This window comes from Lissotriton helveticus, chromosome 6 (assembly GCF_964261635.1).
Source record: "Lissotriton helveticus chromosome 6, aLisHel1.1, whole genome shotgun sequence".
Classification (NCBI taxonomy): domain Eukaryota; kingdom Metazoa; phylum Chordata; class Amphibia; order Caudata; family Salamandridae; genus Lissotriton; species Lissotriton helveticus.
In genome coordinates, this window is record NC_136067.1 from 1281290017 (window position 1) to 1281305628 (window position 15612).

General features: G+C 45.4%; 1 protein-coding gene across 1 annotated transcript in view; it reads right to left on the reverse strand.

Moving 5' to 3' along the window:
- PYGB (glycogen phosphorylase B) overlaps positions 1 to 15612 on the reverse strand; it is a 689075-nt gene that overhangs the window by 223735 nt on the left and 449728 nt on the right. The window lies entirely within an intron of this gene.

Sequence of the window (15612 nt, forward strand, 5' to 3'; positions counted from 1 at the left end):
TATTTATTTGGGAGGGAATCCTTCACCGCCACCTTTGCTGTTGAAAGGGCACACAGGTCCCTCGGTCCTCGGCCTAACCCTGGCTATACCCCCGGCCGCATTCCAGCACAACTTCTGAACTTTAAGGACAGGGACACAGCCTTATGGACGGCACGGGACCAGGGGTCACTGGAATGGCAGGACTCCTCCAACTCCCTGGATCTGGACTTCACCACAAAGGTGCAAGAGCCCCGTCGGAAATTCTCAAAGGTCAAAACCGCGCTACGCAAGGCAGGACTGAAATATAGAATGCTATACTCAGCGCAACTGAAGGTGGATGTTGATGGTAGGTCAAGTATTTTTGATTCACCAGCGGTGGCATAAGAATTTCTCAGAAGCCGAGCAAACACGGGCCATCTAGGAAAGTGCCCACGCCAGAGCGGTTGCCCCGAATGCCGGACTCCGGTTCCAGTATGGAACTGTTTTCTGCCAGCTGAAAGACTCTATTATTGCAACATGTTGATAAGTATTGAGTGCATTTACTTCATTCCTTCCTTTCTTCCAGTAGTTAAGATATTGAACTCAGGACACTGGCCATACTGAAGTCATTTTAATTGCATGTTTAAGTTACCGGAGGTAAGGCAGGGCATTGCCTCCCCCCAGTGCTTTTTCACATTTATTGCTATGTTTACACCTGGTAATAGTAATTTTTGTATTAGACTATTGTTGGGATTTGGGATTTTCCATAGGTCGTGAATTAGGGGATGGGAGGGTGTTTCTTTTGTTGCATGGTATCATCTGTTCCTGACACAACTGGTTCACTGTTCTACACTATGTGCTACTATAGACATATTTTTTCATTTACAGCTCAGACAACATGTGATGATGGCGGGTAGGCTCTCCACTGTCTCAGACATTAATTTCATTACTTGGAATGTGCTGGCTTTGAACACTAGGAAACATGTTTTAAATTATCTGCCGCGTCATAGGGGGATAGGCCGGGACGCACTCTGGCACAATTGTTGAGACCTTGCATGGGGAAAGCTTATATTACTTCCATTCGCTCTGACAACGGGCAGGTACACACTGACACAGCTGAGATCAGGGAGGATTTCCTTCAGTACTACACCAGTTTATACACCACACGCACAGCATACAATGACGAAGACTGCAGGATATATGTGAATGAGATAGCCATGGTGTGGCTAGAAGACTACATGCAGAAGTTCTTAGCGGAGCCATTCTCCAAGGATGAAATAGTTAGCACCATAGAGGCCATAAACGGTACTACGGCGGCAGTCCTGCTAGACTATGAAAAGGCATTCGACTCCTTAGAATGGCCTTTCATATGGGCCATGATGAGAAAGCTAGGCATCTCTAACGGATTCATCGGCCTCATAGCGTTGCTTTACACCTTTTCCCCCGCGCAACTTCGCTTGAACGGCACGTTGTCCATCCCGTTTGCTCTCAAACTTGGCACCAGACAGGGATGTCCGCTATACAATTTACTTTTCATTCTATCCCTTGACCCGCTGGTTAGACATTTTCAGGAAAAACACCTACACAGAGGCATTAAGTTCAACACAGGCCCTATCCTCGTTGTATGCGGATGATATTGTACTATATGTCCGCTGCCCGTAGGAACATTTAGACCCCCTTATCAGAGAGATTCTCCGCTTTAGTGGCTATTCGGCATTGGGTATAAATTGGAGCAAGTCTGAGTTTCTCCCTTTAACGACTGGCACTGCCAAATGGACGTGCGAATTCCAGCTGAAGTGGTGCCCCGATTCGGTCCGGTATCTGGGAATTCAGATACATAGAGATGCAGAACAAATTGTTAGGCTAAATTATGGTTCGGTTATACACAATCTAGAAGCACAGATTGAACGTTGGATAAGGCTCCCGATATCCATGTCCAGCAGAATTGCGCTAATGAAAAGGATAGTACTCCCTAAGTTCTTATACATGTTCCACAATATCCCCATCCCACTTCCAGACAGATTCTTCCACACAATCAGATCACATCTTATCAGACTAGCATGGGGTGGCAAAAGACCTAGAACACTGTGGGACACCATGACTCTGCCATATGAAGGAGGGGGGGCTCTGCATTTTAGAATGTATTACCTAGTGGAAAGGGCAGGTTTGCTCACTCATGGTATCATCCGGGAAACATCCTTCACAACGCAACTTTTACCACGCAGTGCCTTTACGACGCAACTTTTACAACGCAAATCATTACAACGCATTGCACTGGGGGGCGCTCTAGGATAGGGAATAGGTTTAATTTACTATCCAACACCTTCCCTACTATCCACGGGGACTAGAGTTGGAATAGTAAATTAAACTATTCACTATCCAGCGCCCCAAAGCACTATGCGTTGTAAAGGTATTCGTTGTAAATACCGCATTGTAAAGGCATGCGATGTAAAAGCATGCGTTGTAATGTCATACATCCGGTATCATCCAGACACGTGTATCCCCTACAGTAAGCCTGAAGCTGACCTTGTACTCCCGACTCCTCTCCATGCCATTTTGCCTCAGGGATTTCCTCGTGACCCGAGGGACATTCAGACAGTGTCCACCTCAAGTTGGGCATGGTGCAAACTCTCCCTAGTGACTGGGAGCAGCTCCTTATACTCCTCGGAAATTCCCATTGCAAGCAATCCGAGGTTCCCTATAACAGAAGAGAAATTAGTTCTGCAAGTACTGAAATCATACTCCATGACCAAGTTTGGCGACCTGTTCCCGAACGGGCATGTATTTGATAGTGCCATGGGAGACATGAGGGCCAGATCGACCTTCACGGATGAGTTTGGTTTCAGTCGGGTACGCAGGGCACTCCGAGCCAAAATATCGGAATACCCACTGGAGCTGCTGTCTTTCGCTGCTCTAACTCTTTTAATATCTAACTCTGACGGGAGTCAATTAATTTCGAGGTTATACAAGGCCAGTATGACGTTTGTCCAGAGTCACGATGCCGGGATTCGAGCAGCCTGGGAGCAAGACCTGGGGTACCCCATACTAGGTGACCAGTGGGCTTTCTGTTGTTCGCAAATTAGAGAGATTTTCCTTAACAGCAGGTACAAGCTGATACATTTTAAATACCTATGGAGGGCATATATGACGCCGGCCACCCTCCACGCTATTGATCCAGCCCGGCCCCATAATTGCCAGAAGTGTGGCAGATTGGGGAGTTCTGGACTGCCATTTTCAGAATAAAATCCCAGATGACACAGTTGGAAATAGACCCCACACCTGAGGTTGCACTTTTGGGGTATGTTTACAATATGCCAAAGAAACTATGCAAGTTCATCGCACTCACGCTGTTATTGGATAAACCAGAGACAGCTATCAGATGGGGCAGCAGAATTTTTCCTACAACAGGTGCATGGCTTGCCAGTCTTACCTTCTGTAACAAGAACTGCGAACTAAACACCACATTGCTCCCCCCCCAGGTCCCGACCAAAACACAAATGGGCTTCGCTTAAAACATATTTGCAGAATCTGGAGCCCATCACCCCTAGCCACATACCAGCTGCAATAGTCCCATCGGGAATAGGTTGAATATGTAAGATATAATGAAGCATTGTACAAAGATGTCCGGAAAATAACGGGGTAGCAAACATAACTTTGAAGGATGGTTTGTTAAAAGAGAAATATCGTATTGTGGTCATACGTTGTATTTTTATTATGATTGCAGTGTATTCTGTACAGATCTAGGCACGATGGTATCATGCAGTTATGCATGTTAATGTTTGTGATTGAATCATTGTGTAAAATTACATTCAGATATGCATATGTCAAACAATGATAAATAAAGTGTTAAAAAAAGATTAAACACATAGTCAGAGGTGTTTTAGTGAAGACGAAAAACACAATTAACTACAGAAAAAGTAATTATAAAAACGGGGCTAAGGAGAAGAGTAGCCCCTCTCTTTGGATTTGACTCTGGATATTCAAGTCCTATCAAGAAATTCCTGTCAGAGAGAATGGCAGAATCTGTACCTATCAATCAAGTTTTGCTCCTTATGAATGTTTGCTCTACATTGCTTTATTAAGTGGCACAAGGAGGTACAAACATCACTTGAATCAAGTCACAATAATGTGAGCATACATTTCAACTCAGGTGCCTCACCTTGCATTGAAAAACAAACAAAAGTTATCTATGACACTTAATGAACTCTTTCAGGTCATAGACCGCTACCTGTAAAAGGCAGGAGGAAGCAAAAGGGACTGAGGAGCAATACAAGAGACACATAGAGTTGAGGACTTATCGTACACTGCAACTCTTCACTCTCCCAATACATCTCCTCAAAATATCTCATGGTGGAATTCAGACTGAACAAACACACCACTACAAAAAAGGCATAGACTTTAGGCCAAGTAGTGATAGTTGATTCTTTTACTATAAAATGTTTTACTGAACAGATGATACAGGAGTTCAGTTTCTCAATACACCTACAAATGGATTCTTTCAGTTAAATTAGCATAATTTCTAGAGCTTTGCCCTGCAAGCTGTTTTCATAAAACAGTTTCCACTATTGCATCCAAAATAACATACATGGGCAATCAATCCTTTTGAGAAGCCTCTGTACTAAGATGATGGAAGCGTTCCATGTTCACCCCGCTTCTACAGAAGCCAACAACTGATCCTCACATTATTAAAAACTAGAGATCTATTTCTTTTTTACCTCTTATTGCAAACATTTCTAAAAAAGAGGTCACTTCACAAATATCAGCCTTCATACGATCTACCAATGTTCCCAACTTAGCTCAAACTGGTTAGGAGCAGCTCATAGCATAGAAGCAATTAGCCTCAAACTAAAACAAGATTCAAATGCTTCTTGCGAGTGACAATTCAGCATTTCTGATGTTCTTGGACTTTTTTCTGCCTTCAATACTGTGGAGCATATTGGTGGAGATTAGTATTGGAGGCAAAGCCTTAACCTGACTTACTTCTTTTTTAACCCAGAGAAAGTGTTGAATTTGAACAGTTTGTGTATTCTGCACAATACAGGATTCCTCATTTAGGCCTCGTTCTCTTTAATATCTATGTTGCATGTTTGACAAAATTGATTCACTCTTTCGGGCTACTCTTTAGAAGTTACACCAAGGATATTCAGATTGTATTATTCGTGTGAGCAATTTCCAAAACTCTATTATTGGTGTAGCGACCTGGATAGTCAATAATCTTCTCAAACTGAAATCTAAAAAGCAGAGATCATCATCGTTGGTCCCAATTCTGCAAAACGAATGACAAACTGTAGCTACAACAGCTGAGAACTTATCTATGCCCAATAGATTTAGTCCGAAATCTTGGCATCTATGATAAATCGCTTTTTTCTGAATCTTATCTCAGATATCACACCTCAATGTTTTATTGCTAAACATTCTAAGACAAAACCGTATAACATTTACTAAAAGGATCATATTTTTTGGTTATACAAGCAGTTGTTGGGTCAAACCTCAATTCGTGCAATTATCGGTATTTGGGACATCAGAAATATCCCACACAGTGACTGCAAATTCTCCAAAACAATCCTGCAAAAATTTCAACAGGCTTGGATGACCCTTTTTGAAAAAGCTGAACTGGATGCCTATTGGAAAAAGAACAGCTATCGAAAGCCTATGCATGTATCACAAATCTTTAAATGCTGCAGGAGAAAGATCACGGCCTATTCTTTTTCAGTTTTTACCAACCATGTAGTGTTCTTCCCTGTGCCTCCTCCTATTCTCTAATTATACCTAAAATCAAAATAATCTTCAATTCCAGAAAGATTTAAAGACCTTTTGCTTTCCATGTACCATTGCTCGCTGTACCTGTGTATAGGCTCTTTAGTGCCAGGACGGATTATGGTAATTGTGTGCTCTACAATCTATAAAAGACATTTCCAAAGTAAATAGCTGGACAACAGATATCTGATTATCCCAGGCGGACATGTTCTTAGGTTTACAGCAGATGCTGAGTGTTTTGGAAATGCTCTATGTGTGAATAGTTATATGAATTCTTACAAGACGGAACTTTTTCTGAATGATAGAACCATCAGCAAATGAATGAATGAGGGGTTATAGAAACACATAATGGGGACATTCAGCAGGCAGAGAACTGGAAACCCAGAGGCTCCTAAAAGGACAGGCTGTCTGTTAGTGGCAACACTTGTGGATTCAAAGAAACAGATCAACATTTACCTTTGAAGACTGGAGCATGTCTAGAGATAGAGCATTACATACTGAACATGCACTGCTGTACTCGAGGATGCATGAGAAAGATGCCACATCTTAATCATTCATGCTTCTCCAGGAACAATAATTACAACGCCGACAGGGAAATCTTAGGTAGACAACCTCTGTTGTATCTACAGCAGCTGTAACATCATAGAAACAACATGAAAAAAGACACCATACAGCGGAGCCCACAGTTCCTCCATATGTTGCCTTTTTTTAGACTACTTTTGCAGGCTCAACTCCGTTACTCACTGGAGAGCTTAGGAGGGAAAGGAGAATGGAGATGAGGGCTGCTCCAGTGGCAAAACTGAAAAGGAATCAGATGAACACCCACTGGAGAGGCAGGTCAGCGTCTCTTTGCTGTGACATTGCGCTGTTCCTCCTAGCATCACCTGCAGAGATCAAGTGTAGAGATCCTGATCCTGCAGCTGTGCATCTCATAGAAGCCTCTCAACCTCTTTGTGGGGAATACCAGTGAGGAGCACTGGATAACACCTCTGATGGATGGAGAGGACAGGAAAATGTCAGAGGAGTAGACACAGCATAACTCAAGCCACATTACACATACTCATGGGGCCAGGAGCATTGGATGGTTGAGCTGCAGGAGAAAGTCATATTCACCCTGGCTGTGGTGGGAACAGGTTCCAGCAAACACGTCACAGTCAGCGCCAGCTTTATTTAGGTTCTGGTATGGCAGGTTGCAAGCTGACGTGATCCCCACTGGAATAACATACTAGAGAGTATTTAAAAGAGAGCACTCACTAAGACATTTAAAAAAACTAGGAGGAGCATCTGAACTTGGTGATCTGATGAACAGGTTAATTTTAAGATCCCATCCTGGCCAAAAACAAAATATCTAGGAAAAAGGGGGTGAGACTTAGAGAAGAGTTCTATCTATATAAACATAGGAGGGAGGGAGAGAAACAGTGGATTCAGTCTCCCAGCGCAGTATAAGAAAATAAAGTGGAATCCACTGAGGCAGTGGTGGTGGTCCCTGCAATGGTGGGGAGCACACCGTGTTGTTTAAATACCCCTCACACACCAACAGGCCCCTTGGTGTCATGCTTCATAATTGGGGTCTTCGCATCCCTCTACGGGATGCGGCGTGCTGCGACCGTCGACTACGTGGGAGCACTTACTGTGGACTATGTGTGAAATAGTGTGGGGTATTTTATGTGAGTGGTGGGGTGGTGAAAGTGATAGTAAAAAATACCTGGTTCATGGGGAAAAAAGACTTTAATTAAGCCCCTGGCTGGTATTATTAAAAGGGTGCAGTGTGAGGTTATTAATGTGAAATTATGTACATTAACCTCTGTAGTGCGTCGACATGAACATGTTTCGGAGTGCGAAACTCCTTCTTCAGGACAGGGAAAGCACAAAATTCCCCACCTTACTCACATGAATGTATATATGAAAGTGTATTATACAAAAATCGTGAACTATAGGTGTATATGTACCTAACAATGTAGTTCAACACGTAGTCTTTTCGCCCATTTGGCGGTAGTTAAGAGTTAGTATTCTGGGTAATAATGCCTCATGAGCTCTTAGCGCTTATTGGGGGGGTTCCATCATGCTAGGATCAGCGGTGGTTAACCTGGAGACGATATGCCTGCTTCCCCTCAGCGTTGCTCTTCATGTCTCATTTATCAGCCCCAATAGAAAAATCTGGGTAATAAATATGTGTATGGCAGAGCTCCGACTAGAGCAGAGCAAGGGAGGTAACACTGCTTTCACCTACATAAATACAACCCGTACCATCTGATACAACTCGTGTTGTGTACAGTTTGTACAGGATTTGATGCTGATGTGGGGAAAACATGAAAATGGCTAGGGTGTACTGAATATTTAGAATCCACCACAGAGGAGACCTTAGAGAAGAACAAGGACTTTAGTTAATGTGCATTGCTAAATTGGAGATATATCTATAGACACTAGGGTCACACAAATTAGTTCTGGGTGCTGTCAGCATACCTTCGGCAAAGCGGTGAAAAGCTCTATCAAAAATAAGAAACGAGGTTTACTTCTGCAGTATTTTAATTGATAACCAAAATATTTGACTTAAAATTCATTATGATCAAACAAATCCGGTGTTTGTTATTGCATTGAGTGCCACTATATAGTGGGGCACTGCATCATCACTGCTATATCATAGGACAACCCGTAATCTCTAAGACCAACACACCATTCACCCTGCTTTTTTAAACTTATTTATTTATCCTTACCCTATGTTTAATTATTTAACAGTAAGGCTCATCTTTTCATTGCCTTTAAGAATGTAATGTTCCATGATGTGTTGGTGGGGATATACCAAAAAATCAAGGTGCTGTAAGACGAATGGCTAGGAGGCCCACATTTTGAGCATAACAGTTTCTGGATCAGCCCCAATAAATGACACAGAAAAGGGCTCTGGTTGTGCTATGCAGTTGTCATTGCCCGATAGGATGGGCGCTTGAACAACAGAGGATATACTTGTATCCTTGTATCACCCTAAAGAGCCAACGGAGGACCTTGCGAGGCCAGGCTATAACGTCTATGGAGCTTATTGAAAAGAGCAGTTTCTTAAAAAGGTCACGCTCATAGCTAATGTATAAGTGACATTCAGCCTCAAGCAACTTATCACCAATGAGGCCCCCCTAACATTCACCAGGAACTAGGTATGACTGCATTATTGTTCAAAGGCAAAATGGTGTAGCAGTTTGGGGAGAACTGTTCCTTTTGGGTGAGTGGGGAGGAATTGATTTGGGAATGGTTAGTCGCTGCCTGAATTGGTACAAAAGCTAAAACGTTATGAAGTGTAATGCACTCACAGAAATTATGAGTATCTCCGAATGATCAAGCATTTTTATCCACATTGTTTGGCCGTCTTAAAATATTGGGGCAATGGTAACTGATTATTTAAAGAATTGGAATAGACTCCTTATTGGAAATAGCCTGGTTCTGTTACAATACTTGAGAGAGAGAGAGAGAGAGAGAGAGAGAGAGTATCCCAGATCACCATGGTCTTTCAATCATTCTAGAGAACTTGTGCATAATCCCTTCAACTGTTGGAAAGATTTGAGGGTACAGACCATAGATTTACCTGCTTGTCAGGCTGATTTCCACATAGATTTATGCTTGTAAAGAACAAGTTACTTACCTTCGGTAATGCTTTTTCTGGTGGATACAGTATGTGCCTGTGGATTCCTCACCGAGTGAATATCCCCTGCGCCAGCAGCATTCGGAAACTTTTGTAGTTCTCCACGCCGACGAGGATGACGTCACAGAGGCACGACTTCGCTCGCGACCTCGCTGACGTCACCGGAGCCATAAGAGCGCCTCGTCGGAGTGATGACGTCAGTTACGCCCTTTTTTCCGTGCCCCCGAGGCACACGGACGGACCAACATAAATAGGTACATAGTAATCAAATCAACATACACAGTGTGAAATTAATGCAAAAAGCAAGAACAATTAAACATTTCCAGTAAAAGATATAATCATAAAATAAACAGTTTGCAGGCATAGAAGAGTGGATAACTGGGAGATGGGTGGGTCAATGAGGAATCCACAGGCAGATACTGTATCCACCAGAAAAAGCATTACCGAAGGTAAGTAACTTGTTCTTCTGATGGATACATCTGCCAGTGGATTCCTCACCTTGTAAAAAGAATCCCACAGCAGTCCCCACTCCTGGAGGAGGGTGTCCACTCTTCTATACCAAGAAATTCTGTAGGACAGAGCACACAAAGTGACCGTCCCTCCTCACTTCGGAATCTAAGCAGTAATGTGTCGCGAAAGTGTGGAGGGAGGCCCAAGTTGCCGCTCTACAAATGTCCTCAACAGGAACACCCCTAGATAAAGCAGATGTAGAAGACTTTGCCCTGGTAGAATGACCTCTTAAACCCTCTGGAGGTTCCTTACCGGCCAAAGAGTAACAAATCTTGATGCACAAGACAATCCATCTGGAAAGAGTGCGCTTGTGCACCGCTCTGCCTTTTCTGCAGTCAGCAAAGCCCAAGAAGAGCTAGTCATCCACATGATAGTCTTTAGTTCTATCAAGGTAGAAGCTCACCGCCCTCTTTGGGTCCAAGCAGTGAAGCCGCTCCTCCTCCTTGGAAGGGTGAGGGGGAGGATAGAAGGAAGGAAGGGTAATGGACTACCCCAGATGGAAGGGAGTTACCACCTTAGGCAGAAAAGCAGCCCTGGTCCTGAGTACCATTCTTTCAGCCTGAATGGTCAAGAATGGGGGTGTCAAAATCAGAGCTTGAAGCTCACTTACCCTCCTTGCTGAGGTAATAGCAACCAAAAATACTGTCTTAAAAGACCACAGTCTCAAGGGACACTTATGCAAGGGCTCGAAGGGAGAACCCATCAAATAGGTTACGACAAGCTTTAAGTCCCATTGAGGCACAATAAAAGGAGTGGGCGGATATTTGTTGGTAAGGCCCTTAATAAAACATCAATACAATAGGTTAAACAAGGATGGCTGATCCGGCAAGCAAAGGAATGCCAACAAAGCCGATAAATAGCCTTTCACAGTAGCCACAGCAAAACCCTGCTGAGCTAAAGAAAGAGCAAACTGAAAGTTGTTAGATAAACGAGCCCTCAAGGGGTCAGTAGACTTCTCTCCACACCATGAGACAAATTTGAACCACCTATAGGAATAAATAGACTTGGTGGAGTGTCACCTGGCCGAAAGAATCACATCCACCACGTCAGGCAGGAAAGAAAAAGAATTCAGATTTCCCCGTTCAATCTCCAGGCATGAAGGTGTAAGCTCTGGAGGTGGGGGTGTAGAACCTGCCCCAGCGACTGCGAGAGGAGGTCTGCCCTGAGAGGGAGACGGGGCGGAGGCCACGAGGAGAGGTGGAGAAGATCTGTATACCACACCCTTCTTGGCCAATCCCGGGCGATCAATATGAATCGGGCCCGGTCTAGGCGAATCTTCCTCAGAACCCGAGGAATCAAGGGTATGGGAGGAAACACGTAAAGGAGTTCTGAGTCCCAACTCAAGTGAAACGCGTTCCCCAAAGCTCCCTGCATCGGATACTGGAGACTGCAGAATGACGGGCAGTGAGCCTTTCTCGTGAGTGGCAAACAGGTTAACCCGAGGAGTTCCCCACGTCCGGAAGACGTGATGAACCACCTCCGGATGAAGCCTCCACTCGTGATCGGCTGAGAACTGCCGACTGAGACTGTCTGCAGCTACATTGAGAACTCCGGCCACATGATTTGCCATCAGACAAATCTGATTGTCCTGAACCCAGGACCAGAGACGCAGAGCCTCTCCGCAGAGACAATGCGACCCTACTCCTCCCTGTTTGTTGACATACCACATCACGGTAGTGTTGTCGGTTAGGACTTGAACCGACTGACCGTGAAGGGAATGAAGGAAGGCCTTGAGCGCCAAATGTATCACCCGTAACTCCAGAAGGTTGATGCAAAACAACCTTTCCTCTGGAGACCAAAGACCCTTGATCTCCAGGTCCCCAGATGAGCACCCCACCCTAGAGAGGATAAATACGTTATCACTGTGGCCACCGATGGAGGTAGGTGGAAGGGCTTTCCCTGAGACAGATTGCCTTCCACGCTCCACCAAGATAGATCCGCTGCAGCTTCTCTGGAGATCTTCACAGACTCCGAGATCTCCATTGTGTTGATACCATTGCCTGCGGAGGCACCACTGAAGCACCCTCATGTGCCAGCGTGCATGGTTGACCAACAGAATGCAGGAAGCAAACAGACCGAGCAGGCGATGGACCTTCTGGACTGGAACGACTGCTCCACTGTCAAACAAGGGAATCATTTCCTGAATGTCGAGAATCCTTTGCGGAGGAGGGAATGCTCGACAGACAGTAGTGTCCAGTACCGCCCCTATGAACAGGTTGCGCTGAGTGGGCACTAGGTGAGACTTGGGCACGCTTATCGAAAAAACCAATTTGTACAACAGCTGAGGTGTCACCTGGAGATGATGAAGCACCGTATCTGGTGACTCTGCTTTGAGCAGCCTGTCATCCAGATAGGGGAAAACTGGAAGATGAGCTGCCACCACTGCCATCACCTTGGTAAAGACTTGATGTGCAGTGGTAAGTCCAAACGGGAGAACCGCAAACTGATAATGTTGCGACCCCACCGTGATACGGAGATACTTCCTGTGCGACTTCAGGATTGGGATATGAAAATACGCGTCCTGCAAGTCGATCGACACCATGCAGTCCTCTTGCTGCAGCGCTTGAAGAACCTGCACTAGCGTGAGTATCTTGAACTTTTCTTGCTTCAGAAAAAGATTCAAGATCTTGAGATCCAGGATTGGACGTAACCTGCCATCCTTCTTGGGTATCAAGAAATACCGGGGGTAGCATCCCTGACCCCTTTCCTGCTCTGCACCACCTCTAGCGCACCTTTTTTTAATAAAGCTAGAACTTCCTCCTGTAGGAGAAGAAGGTGGTCCTCCAAACAAACCCCTTGACAAGGAGGGTAATTTGGAGGGAATTCCCGAAAGGGAAGAGCATACCCATTCTCCACAAGATTGAGAACCCAAAGGTCTGTGGTGACCGATTCCCAATCTTGTAAAAAATAAGTAAGCTGACCCCCCACAGGACCAACATGATCCAGAATGGTGGATCTAGGGCTGCTTTGCTGTGGTAAGAGGGGGAGAGGTAGAGGAGGAGAAGGGCTGATGACCTCGTGGGCGACCTCTGTTTCTGCCCCTATATGACTTATATAGGGTGTTCTGCTGCTGCTGCTGCTGCTGAGGCTGTTTGTAAGTCTGAAAGGATGACCTCCCAAAGCCTCTGTACTTTCTATAAGAGGAACCCCTAGGTGGTGCCTGAAGACCCAAGGACTTGGCTGTAGCCTTGCTATCCTTAAATCTTTCTAAAGCTGCATCTGCCTTCTTTCCAAAAAGTCCAGAGCCATCAAACGGGAGGTCCAAAAGAGTCGCCTGGACATCCTGAGAAAACTCCGAAGACTTAGGCCAGGCACTCCTTCTAGATGCAACTGAAGATCCCATTATCCTGGCCACAGAGTCCACAGTATCAAGACCACTCTGGATCACCTGTTGTGCAGCAGCCTGCGTATCAGACAAGATCTCATAAAAATTCTTTCTGTCCTCCTCCAATAACTTTGGGGCCAGCAGTTTAGCAGAATCCATTAAGGCATGAATGTACCTGCCCAAAAGGCAAATAGCATTAGTGGACTTAAGTGCCATGGACGCTGAAGAAAACACCTTCTTAGCAGCCTGACTCTCTGTCACCCGGAATCTGCGGAAAAGCATCAGCCGATTTCTTTGAACAGGCAGTTTGGATAACTAGGCTCTCAGGTGAAAGATGTGAAGTAAGAAACTCCGGATCTCCTGGAGCCGCCCTGTATCGCCTGGCAACAGATCTTGAGACTGCTGGAGCCGAAAAGGGTTTTTGCCAAACCTCTATAACCAGCTCAGTGATAGCGTCATTGAACGGTAGTAAAGGTTCTATTACTGCAGAAGGAGAATGGAGTACCTCTGTTAGAATGTTGGATTTAAATTCCGCTGTCGGGAGTTGTAGACCTAACAGATCAGCAGCCTTACGTATCAAAGTGTGGTAGGGAGCCACATCCTTTGAGGGAACCTCTGAAGGAGGAGAGTGTTGCCATTCTGGTGACATATCCAGACCACTTGCAACTCTTAAGTCTTCAAAAAAGTCCTCTGACTCCTGAAGCTTACATTCCTCTATCTCATCCTCCCTATATTGCTGTTCCTCCAACAATCTTTGTGCCCCTTATCCTCGGGGCCGGCGCCGATGGAGTTGTACACGGCTCCGATGGATTCGAAACCGGCGTCGAACCCGGATCCAGGGGCACAATCGAAGTCGAACGAGGTCAAGCTGACGACGCCGGAGATCGGCGTCCTCGGTGCCGGGAAATGCCAGGACGGAGCCGCAGGAAGAAAAGGCATAGAGGGAGCCTGAGCATAGGCTTGAGGAACCCCCAAATTGAACGCCATAGGACCCATGGGACCCGAAGGTGCACCAGAGGGGTACATTGCCCTAGCAAAGACACCATACATAGCATTAATATAATGCGATGGGTCTTGCCCTGGATCAGCGAAAGGAGGGTACTAGCGCCTGGAATACGCTCAGGCATAGGCATCACCGGACTCAGGCCTGCAGAAGGTGGATCCATTGGAGTCAATGGTCCTTCAGGTACTGGTACCTCTTCTACCGGAGCCAGAGAATGTTCCAGAGATGGAGAAGGAATCGGCGCCGGCGACTGCGCCGGTGAAGCCACAGGAGAAATCGCTTTCTCTGGAGAAGGAGAAAGAGATACATAGTCCTCACGATGTCGATGGACTTTTGAGGACGACGTCTGAACCTCTTCCTTATCCGAACGGCGTCGAGAGCCGTGCCTCTTCTTCTTTTTGTGCTTCTTGGGTTTTGAGGCATGACCCGACGTCGATTTCGAGCCCGACCTCGACCTTGATCTCGACCTTCTCCGGCCCCTTTTTTCTTTACGCATCTTCGCCATGAACAGCTTGGCTTCCCTTTCTTTCAGAGCCTTCGGGTTCATTTTCCTGCAGGAAGCGCAATCCTCGACATCATGGTCCGATGACAAACACCATACGCAATCGTCGTGAGGATCTGTTATGGACATGTGTCCACCGTACTTCCCTGCATGGCCTAAATCCTGACTTTCTCTATGACATCTTCCGAAAAGAGAAACAAAAGAACAGGATACAAGCTAGAAAACACAAAGTAGCAATACAACCACGGAGGGTCCCAAAAAACCGTTAGCGCCGACGGCGCGGATAAAAGGGAACTGACGTCATCACGCCGACGAGGCGCTCTTATGGCTCCGGTGACGTCAGCGAGTTCGCGAGTGAAGCTGTGCCTCTGTGACGTCGTCCTCGTCGGCGTGGAGAGCTACAAAAGTTTCCGAATGCTGCTGGCGCAGGGGTTATTCACAAGGTGAGGAATCCACTGGCAGATGTATCCATCAGAATTCGGTTTATCGGTGCGAATTATACGATTTACAGCTACCAGGCATTCACAAATGTTTTCTACCAGCCATAAATCAATTTACTCCTGGGGAATTGTCTGCTACAAGTGCATAGATTTCTGCAGAAGTGAAATCTAAGCAAGTTGGGAAGATCAAACGAGTGGTTTGCTTTGAGAGTTGGTGACAAACCCTTGAGTGTGTGGCTATCAACAAATTCCTATATTGGCCTTTCTCACCCTGAAGATGGTCTGAGTTGGGGGCAATCCATTCAATGCAAAGAAGAAAGGATTGTCCCTCAACTCCTTGAATAATGTTTTCCTGTGCAGAAAGAAAAAAAACAGAAGTTCCTTTGAACATCATACTGCGTTCCAACAGTGTGTAACTTTACACTTTGTGCAAGAATGCATAGAAGAAACAGCAGACTTTAAAAACTCACTGCTCTTATCAGTAGAACA